Here is a 10,258-nt window from a genome sequence, read left to right as displayed (position 1 = left end):
GGTACCAGAAGTATGGTGAATCTTCAGATTGCTACAGACTGTTCTGTTTTTGACAGATTCTGTTTTTGATGCATAGTTTGCTTGTTTTGATGAATCTATCAATTTATATTAGTGGATTAAGCCATGGAAAAGTTATATTCAAGTAGACACAATGCAAAAAAAATATGAATTGGTTTTCTACAGTACTTAGAGTAGTGATTTGCTTTATTATACTAACGGATCTTACCGAGTTCTCTGTTGAAGTTTTGTGTGGATGAAGTGCCTAATCGAGGAGGTCTCGATATGAGAAAAAGGAAGAGAGGCAAGAGCTCAAGCTTGGGGATTCCCAAGGCACCCCAAGTAAATATTCAAGGAGACTCAAGCGTCTAATCTTGGGGATACCCTGGAAGGCATCCCCTCTTTCTTCAACAAGTATCGGTATGTTTTCGTATTCGTTTTGTTCATGCGATATGTGCAAGTCTTGGAGCGTCTTTTGCATTTAGTTTTCACTTTTATTTTATGCACCATGCTGGTATGAGATAGTCCTTGGTTGATTTATAGAATGCTCATTGCACTTCACTTAAATATTTTGAGTATGACTTTATAGAATGCTTCATGTGCTTCACTTATATCATTTGAAGTCTGGATTGCATGTTTCTCTTCACATAGAAAACCACCATTTGTAGAATGCTCTTTTGCTTCACTTATATTTGTTAGGGCGTGGGCATATCTTTTGTAGAAAGAACTAAACTCTCTTGCTTCACTTATATCAATTTAGAGAGATGACATGAATTGTTCAATCACATGGTTAGTCATAAAATCCTACATAAACTTGTGGATCACTGAATATGATATGTTTGATTCCTTGCATTAGTTTTGCGATATAGAGGTGATAATATGTGGGAGGTACTAGTAGATGGTTGTGTTTAGTAAGGATGTTTGTGTTAAGGTTTGTGATTCCCGAAGCATGCACGTATGGTCTACTAACTATGTAACCAAATTGGCGCGCATTGTATTTTGATTGTTTATCTTTGCGTGAAGGTCGGGGGCGCGCGATGGTTAACTCCTACCAACCTCCCCCCTAGGAGCATGCGCGTAGTACTTTGTTTCATGGTCTAATAAATTTTTGCAATAAGTATGTTAGTTCTTTATGACTAATGTTGAGTCCATGGATTATACGCACTCTCACGCTTCCATCCTTGCTAGCCTCTTCGGTACCGTGCATTGTCCTTTCTCACCTCGAGAGTTGGTGCAAACTTCGCCGGTGCATCCAAACCCCGTGATACGATACGCTCTACCACACATAAGCCTCCTTATATCTTCCTCAAAACAGACACCATACCTACCTATCATGGCATTTCAATAGCCATTCCGAGATATATTGCCATGCAACTTCCATCATCATCAGTATCTCCCTCGCCGGCGCGGCGCAGGCTCGCACGAGGTGCGCACCGGGGAGGTGGCGCATCTTGCGAAGAAACTCGATGAGGTCGTCGTCCACCTCGGAGCCGTCCCATACACCGAAGCGCACGGCAGGAGCCGCGGCGGCGGGGGAAGAGGTCATCGCTGCGGGCGCGGTGTAGTTCGGCACGACGGCGGCAAGAAGGAGAAAGGAAGCAAAGGAGGCAAGAGGAGGTGGGGGAGCAGGGAAGATGGGTGCGCGTGCTTCACCGCTCCACTCCTCCCGCCTACTTATAGCCTCGTAGGTTGAGAAGCCGATGAGGCGGGCGTGGGATTAACTGCGCGCGGGACCCCATGCCCCCCCCCCCGATTTACCCCACGAAGTTACTATGCGCAGTAACAACGTGGGAAACCCAACCGTCCGCACGGCCGCAACGGATCCGTTCGCGTGCCAAGGCGCGGTAGTGGCGGGCCCCGCCTGACGGACTGTCCTATCGCGCGCGTGGGTAGGCAGACTGTCCTCGCCGCGTGGCGCCGCGCGACAGGGCCGCGGCGGGCGGCCGCGGGGAAGCGTATCAGGCACGCCGCCTGGTCTCCCGCCACGACTTTCGAACTCTTTACGGAACAAGACGGCCATCTGCGAATCCGACTCCGGATAGTCGGCCTGAAGGAAGACGGCAAGCAGGGCCCAGACTCCACCACCAGAAGAGTGAAACTGTTGAGGCCCCACGACGTATCACCCTCGGAGCCTCACCAGCTTCGGGGACTATTGTCGGAGTAACGGGCCACGGGTAGGCTAACCCGACCCCCAGAACCTTTCAAGACATCGGGCAGGCTGCACCCCTCAAGCCGAGTCCCAGAGGCGACTCCAAGATAAGCCGAGTCCCAGAGGCGACTCCAAGATAAGCCGAGACCCATAGGCGACTCCAAGACACGCCGACTCCCACGGGAGTCGGCCCGCAACTCCACCCATCTCCTGCCTTCGGCACGATGGACGGGGCGGGGTACGGCTGCAGCGTGGCCGTCTCCACCCTGCTTACGAGGGGCCGGCATGGCTACAGTGCGCCGTATCGCTGGAGATCTCCATCATGGCGCGGTACTGTTGCCATGCCCGCCCTGACCTCAGCCTCAGTGGGCGACGCACTGTGCCCACGACGGCCTACCTGTACGGCCCAGAGACGGCGGGACCCGCCCATTAGCGGGAGCACAGAAGACGGCGAGAGCGCCCCAAAGACGGACCCGTGGGAGTCGGCCCCTTGGAGTCGGCTAGCCCCTCCCACGGGCCCCACGCGCCATTAACCAGACAAGACGGGAAATGGCGACAATGATCGTCCGTCAAGCGGCGGCACTGTTGCCACGACCCCATGACCAAGCCAGCGTCATTGGAAGCACGGCTACAGTGCCGGGCCTGTCGGCGGGGCCCGCCAGTCGGCGGGCCCCAGCAGTCGGCGGAGAAGACGGCGGCCTGAGAGACAGACGGCTGGGACCCGCGCCCAGCCAGATTACCATTGTACCCTCGAGGGGTAGGCCTATATAAACCCCCCGGAGCACCAATGCAAAGGGTTCGAATCCACTAGCACTAGACCAGACCATATAGGAAGGAGAGAGCTAGCCTTGCCCTCTCCTACCTCCAGAATACAGCTCGAGGAGCAACCTTGTACTCACTTTGCCTTAGTGATCATGCGGAGACCCTGCAGAGCAGCAGTAGGGGTGTTATCTCCTCGGAGAGCCCCGAAGCTGGGTAAGATTCGTCGGTGTGCATGTCTTCGCCTCATTCCGTTTCCTGGCAACGGGGACGTTCTACTCGCCCCCACCATGATAAGCCATCCTTTGGCATATGTCGCACCCAACCCCCGACAATTCCTCTGTCTCTTCCTCACATCATCTCGTTTGCCTCACAGATCTAGCGCGCCGTTGCCGGTCGAGCACCGGGATGCCATGGACAGGAAGGTTTCTTCCTCCCCTGTCTGGATGCCATGAACGACGCAGCTCCACCACTACCCCATGGAGACGGAGCTCCTCCCACATAACGCATGGAGCCTCCGTCCCAGCGCCCAGGGCCCTAGAGGGTACGAATCCCTCCTCCCGCTGTCTCCTTCTACAACTTCTCTTCTTCTCCTCTTGATGTGTGCGCATATTTTGTCAAGGAAAGGAATTCAAGGCTATGGCCGGAGAGAGACGAGCTGCTCCTAGTACAGGACGCCATGGAAGGTTCTCCTTTCTTGTTCTGCCTTTTTAATTTTTCCTCTTCCCGATCTAGACATGTTGAAGGCTCTTTTTTGTGCAGGTGCTGCTCTGATGAGGAGAAACTGCTGTTGAAGGACGTCCTCCTCCCCTCCCCTCCTCCTACCCCCACACGTGGTGAGCTCCAACCTCTTTTTCCAACCCTTGAACATCTGATCTAAAGTGGACATCAATTGCAATTTTTATGGACACAACATGGATGTGGCACGTGATGGCAGCAGGGTGCTTGAATGGTTTCTAACCAAGATACTGCATCCGACCCCTGCCTCCTTACAGGGTAGTGCAGATCAAGTAGCCTCCATTGGTGACTGCTGTTGAGGCCTAAGTGATCGATCGTGGTCGTGGTCCTGCTCCTGCTCCAGTCCGTTTAATATCATTGTTTCATCTACTTCTCATTGCCCCAGTCCATTAAATAGCATATCAAGAACAATAAACAACAGAGTTCAAAGACAAAGCACAAAGTTTCTCCATGTTTTTAAGTCCTAAAATCTTTAATCTTTGTTCCTAAGGAATGTACTTTATTCTCAGTAGGCATGGTATATTAATTAGAGAAGAAAAATGAGTATAGTATAGGCATCATACAAAATGCCCACAAATAATAGATGAGTAAAATCACATGCTTGGTCCAGTAAACCAACTACGAGAAATTTTAACAATGTGGTGTAAGTAAGCACATTTGTGCTACAATTAGTAGGTAGTGTAATAATAAGTAACTAACTATATAAGTTAGTTTGACGCATTGGAAACAAAATACAAAAAGTACCGAGTAACTAACTATATTAGTACTAATTTTTAGTACTAATTTTCTGATGAGGAGAAAATGCTGCTATAGGACGTCCTCCTCCCCTCCTCCTACCGCCACACATGGTGTGCTCCAATGCATATGTGGATAATCAAGAACTGGTGGTACATCTTATGTTTAATCGGTTTCTTCATAATCTATTCCACTGTGTGCATGAACATTTGCACATTTTTCCTGTTATTTATATATATAACTATTGGACAGTGAGAAGATTTCCATAGAATACCTATTGAGTATATGTGTTCATTGGTGCACCATGCCGAATTACTTTTCCTTTCAAAAAGAAATTACTTCTGTATATTGTGATGCTTCCCATAGTAGTTTGCACCCAGGAACCAACCAAGGGCAGTTGCAATATATTTTACCAAGTATATACCGCCCTTACTGTTTTAAAAAACAGACGTTGATGATTCCTTTATATATATTTTTCCTACACCCTGCTGTGGGATTCTTAATAGCCTTACATGCATATGAACAAACTGCAAGAGACAAATACAATTCTTGACCTGTGAAAGGCTGTTTTATGAGTTATCCATCTCACATGACACACCTTCTATATCATAACCTGTCATGTCATTCTTCAAGTCTGCACATAGCATTGTTATTTTAGGAGCAGATTTCTCATCCTTAAGAAACCTGAACTTGCTTAATAGCCAATTTAGTGGTGTATTACCAGTTCCTTGATGTCAACTCTAATGTCTCTGTTTACATTCCTTGATGTCAATTCTGGTATGCAATCATATGATATGTCTCATGTAAATGAGTATGAGCTGCAGTCAATTTTTTAGTCTACAATTGACCTAGTGTTTTTGACATGTTAGCTTAATATCCTCCTTTTCTAATATGCAAACTTCTAAAATGTAAGGTGCATAAGTGCATGAGGTGCGGTTCGTCTTAGGTTGCTCCTACTCGCCGGCTGTGTCGTCCAGCATCACTTAACGTTGTGACCTGGCTGGTTTGGTTCAGCTTCAAGCTGCCCACCGCGGAGTGTTAGGCCGACACGCTCATGAACATCAAGGCCGGATCAAGTACGCTGGTGCACCGTAGCATGCGGCATCCTATTTTGTTGTAGTGGTATTGTATATGGTCTCATCCAGCACTGAGTATCCATATGTTCTAATCCTGATGACGATGTTGTAGCATAAAGTGGACACCATATTCAGTTTGTCTTGATGCTTTATCTCTTGTGATTCATGTCTGATGCACATTGTTCTTTGCAAGGTTATGATGATATTTCCAAGGAAATATACTGACCCTGATGTGACGAAGGTGCCCATTTTCCCTTGAACATTTTTACTCTGTTTTTGTTCTTCCTGTAGTTCCAGTTTCAGATTGATGGTTTTTCATGCCATACTCATCAGATCCTTCTCACATGCCTTATGATTGAGTAACTTGATTAGTATTTCCGCCACTATCCTATCTTAGTAAACTGTTCGTTTTTTCAGTAGCTCAAAAGGAAAGTAAATCTGCTATATCCTGGTATTCTAGAATTTCAGTGTCTCACGGAATTTACTCTTTGTCCTGCTTTAGTTTGCAAACATGATGCTCTGTTGTCTGTTCTCATTTCTTAAGTTTGAAATGTTTCAAACTTAATAGTGCCCCCATCCTTGTTATTCCATAATACTAATTTGTGCATTTGTCCTTATAATTTCAGGGAAGGCCAAAGAAAGAAAACACAAAAACAGTAGCATGCACCTGCCAAGCCTTGATGAGACTACACCGTACAGCGGAAAATGGATGGTATATACACGATTTCAGACATGAACACAACCACCATTTGTCATCATCGTGTGGCGAGAAACTACATTGGCCATCACACAGGAACATTGACACACACACCAAAGATATAGTGAAATGATGTGCTCTATGTTCATCCTGCTGTGTTATTGAGATCCTGTGGTGTAATGATATTGCTGTGTTATTTTGAGAATTATATTATATTACCATTATGTTCTCCTGTGCTTTTGATTGACTACCAAATTGTCCAATGAAATGTTGATCTCCCTTGAATAAGGGCTGGACCGAAACTACTAAATTGAGTGAGTGGGCTGGACCGTTTAGAGAAAAGGGCTGGCTTAATTAATAAATGGGTTGTACATTGCCTTAGCCCAAGAACAAACATTAACAGGCTGATATGTTGGGCTAGGCCCATGGTTAAAAATGGATTGAATTAAGAAGGGGTTGGCCCATAGTTGTGGCCCGAAAGTAAATTTGAAAATGGGCTATATTGGGCTTGGCCCATTGAAACAACTGATTTTGACCGATCCCACATGGCGTCCATGTCATCATTTTTGCCATGTCATCACATGTGCCACGTGGACATCGCCACGTTGGCTTGGCCACATCAGATCCTACGTGGTCTAGGCTAATTAGTAATGACCATAATTTTTCTCAAAGATTTAACGACGAAAATTTTGGTCAAGGGTAGCCATGACCAAAATTTCAGAAAAGGTCACATTTGTTTATTCTTGACGGCCAACTGTTGACCTTCTCAATTTGGTCAGAAAAAGGTTAATAAACGAAAGAAATAACGAATTAACGACCAAAATGGGGAGTCATAATTAAGCGTATTTCTTGTAGTGACGGGGCGGACGACGCAAGGCTTTCTCAGGGGCGGCCTCACCAGGCAGGCTCACGGGGAGGCGAAGAGATCAAGGCAGGGGTACCTCGCGAGGTGCTCGTGACGCAAGCTGTGACAATCGAGATCAGGCGGGCGCCAGCCTGCGCAGTGTCGTTGTTTCCTCTTTGGTGCAAAGGGGGCAAGTGCAGGCACGGTGTACCGAGGCATCAAGCAAAGGTTACCATTTCGGTGCAACAAGACCAAGACCAGCAGAGCGGCAGGACGGAGGTCACCATGGATCCCAAGACGGCGTCATCACCAGTGCCTTTGGTAGTCGAAGACCAACTTTAGTCAAGATAACTTGTACTAGATGTTCCCCTTCAAAATGGTCATTGTTGGCTCCCTTCCCGCTCAATATTTGGGGAGAGGACCAGGGCCTCTCTATATAGATATAGCCACCATAGTAGCGGGGGATCTCATCGAGTTCTCACTCAACCACCAGAGACCGAATCCACCCAAGTAGAGCACCACACCAGCTCAAGAACACCTCTCGCGAGGCTGTTCTTCCTTTGTATCATTCATCATCAGCCCCTGAGGCAATCCACCACACCACAAACTAGAGTAGGGTATTACACCACAACGGTGGCCCGAACTAGTATAAACGTTGTGTCCCTTGTGTTGTTCATCGTGTAGCTTAGATTCATAGCGAGGCGTTGGGACGTGGATCGGTAGGAAGTAGATCTTTGCGCGCACCCCAGAGTTTGAACCTTAAGGGTTTTGCCGGAACCCGATATCTGACATTTGGCGCGCCAGGTAGGGGTGCGCCGATATCTTCTTTCCGCCGACCTGTGTTCCACTGCTTCGTCGCGTCCATGTCCGGTGACCCGACCACTGGGCAACATGGCCTGCCCACGCCGCACCGCCCGCCCAGGGTGACCTCAACCCCGCGCCTCAGGCAGCCCGTGCTCCGCAGAATGCTGCGGGGCGCGGGCGACGCGGTCAAGCACCACCTGCCCTCACCTTTCTGCGGAGTGCGGGCGTCACGGTCAAGCACCACCTGCCCTCACCCTGCGGCAGGTACGATCAGCAGCAAGGGCCTCAAACCACGCCGTGTCCACAGCGCCGCACACCCTTCGGGAGCACGCGAACATGAAGGTCGCGCTCACGGTGGCTCGAGAACTGCTACAGTGCAGGCTGCAAGAAAGCGGCCATGACGTGCTGCTGGAGCGCGTCGCTGAGCTCCTGGATGCCGCTGCTTCAGGGGTGATACGTCTATTTTGCATCATGCTTTTATATCAATATTTATTGCATTATGGGATGTTATTTCACGTTATGTCACAATACTTATGGCTATTCTCTCTTATTTTACAAGGTTTACATGAATAGGGAGAATGCTGGCAGTTGGAATTCTGGGCTGGAAAAGGAGCAAATATTGGAGGCCTATTCTGCGCAACTCCAAAAGTCTTGAAACTCCACGGAATATCTTAAAATAAATAAAGAAAAATCGTCGCCAAAGATGAAGGCCAGGGGGCCCACAACCTGCTCACGAGGGTGGGGGCGCCCCCCTGGGGCGTGCCCCCTACCTCGTGGGCCCCTTGGTGGCTCTCCGACGCCCATCTTCTCCTATATGAAGTCTTTCGATGAGAAAAAAAATAGAAGGCAACCTTTCGGGATGAGACTCCTCCGCCACGAGGCGGAACCTTGGCGGAACCAATCAGGGCTCCGGCAGAGCTATTCTACCGGGGACACTTCCCTCCGGGAGGGGGAAATCATCACCATCGTCATCACCAACGCTCCTCTCATCGGGAGAGGGCAATCTCCATCAACATCTTCACCAGCACCATCTCATCTCCAAAGCCTAGTTCATCTCTTGTATCCAATTCTTGTCTCCAAGTGCGGGATTGGTGCTAGTAGGTTGCTAGTAGTGTTGATTACTCCTTGTAGTTGATGCTAGTTGGTTTATTTGGTGGAAGATCATATGTTCAGATACTTTAGGCATATTATTACCCCTCTGATTATGAACATGAATATGCTTTGTGAGTAATTACGTTTGTTTTCCTTAGGACAAGGGAGAAGTCTTGCTATTAGTAGTCAAGTGAATTTGGTATTCGTTCGATATTTTGATAAGATGTATGTTGTCTAGCCTCTAGTGGTGTTATGTGAATGTCGACTACATAACACTTCATCATTATTTGGGCCTAGAGGAAGGCATTGGGAAGTAATAAGTAGATGATGGGTTGCTAGAGTGACAGAAGCTTAAACCCTAGTTTATGCGTTGCTTTGTAAGGGGCTGATTTGGATCCATATGTTTCATGCTATGGTTAGGTTTACCTTAATACTTTTGTTGTAGTTGTGGATGCTTGCAATAGAGGATAATCATAAGTGGGATGCTTGTTCAAGTAAGAACATCACCCAAGCACCGGTCCACCCACATATCAAATTATCAAAGTACCGAACGCGAATCATATGAGCGTGATGAAAACTAGCTTGACAATATTCCCATGTGTCCTCGGGAGCGCTTTTCCTATAATAATATTTTGTTCAGGCTTGTCCTTTGCTACAAAAAGGATTGGGCCACCTTGCTGCACTTTATTTACTTTTGTTACTTGTTGCTCGTTACAATTTATCTTATCATAAAACTATCTGTTACCACTTATTTCAGTACTTGCAGAGAATACCTTGCTGAAAACCGCTTATCATTTCCTTCTGCTCCTCGTTGGGTTCGACACTCTTACTTATCGAAAGGACTACGATAGGTCCCCTATACTTGTGGGTCATCAAGACTCTTTTCTGGCACCGTTGCCGGAGAGTGTAGCGCCTTTGGTAGGTGGAATTTGGTAAGAAAAAATTTATATAGTGTGCTGAAATTTTCTCTCACTTGTTACTATGGAAAGTAATTCTCTGAGGGGCTTGTTCGGGGTATCTTCACCCCGTCCAGTAGATCAAAGAGTTGCTCCTCAACCTACTGAACCTACTGAACCTATTGAAAATGAAACTCCTTTTGAGATTTCTTCGGGTATGATGGAAAAACTGCTAGCTAACACTTTTACAGGAGATGGAACAAAGCATCCTGATGAACATCTACTCTATGTGGATGAAGTTTGTGGACTATTTAAGCTTTCAGGTATACCAGATGATGTTATTAAGAAGAAGGCCTTCCCTTTATCTTTGAAGGGAGACGCATTGACATGGTACAGGCTATGTGATGATATGAGATCATGGAACTATAAAAGATTGAAATTGGAATTTCATCAAAAGTATTACCCTATGCA

At 47.3% G+C, this 10,258-nt stretch overlaps 1 long non-coding RNA gene across 2 annotated transcripts; it reads left to right on the top strand.

Moving 5' to 3' along the window:
- Positions 1-3,235: 3,235 nt before the first annotated feature.
- LOC119302438 lies at positions 3,236-6,314 on the top strand. 2 transcript variants are annotated; one of them, XR_005147586.1, is made up of 5 exons: positions 3,236-3,449; positions 3,533-3,591; positions 3,668-3,741; positions 5,648-5,695; positions 6,081-6,314. It is a non-coding gene; the product is annotated as an uncharacterized LOC119302438 (long non-coding RNA). The 2 variants fall into 2 exon arrangements; XR_005147577.1 differs by having other exon boundaries at positions 3,528-3,591.
- The last annotated feature ends 3,944 nt before the right edge of the window (positions 6,315-10,258 follow it).

Source organism: Triticum dicoccoides, chromosome 1B, assembly GCF_002162155.2.
Source record: "Triticum dicoccoides isolate Atlit2015 ecotype Zavitan chromosome 1B, WEW_v2.0, whole genome shotgun sequence".
NCBI lineage: Eukaryota > Viridiplantae > Streptophyta > Magnoliopsida > Poales > Poaceae > Triticum > Triticum dicoccoides.
The sequence above is the reverse complement of the archived record's forward strand: the minus strand, read 5'-3'. Positions and strand labels throughout refer to the sequence as shown.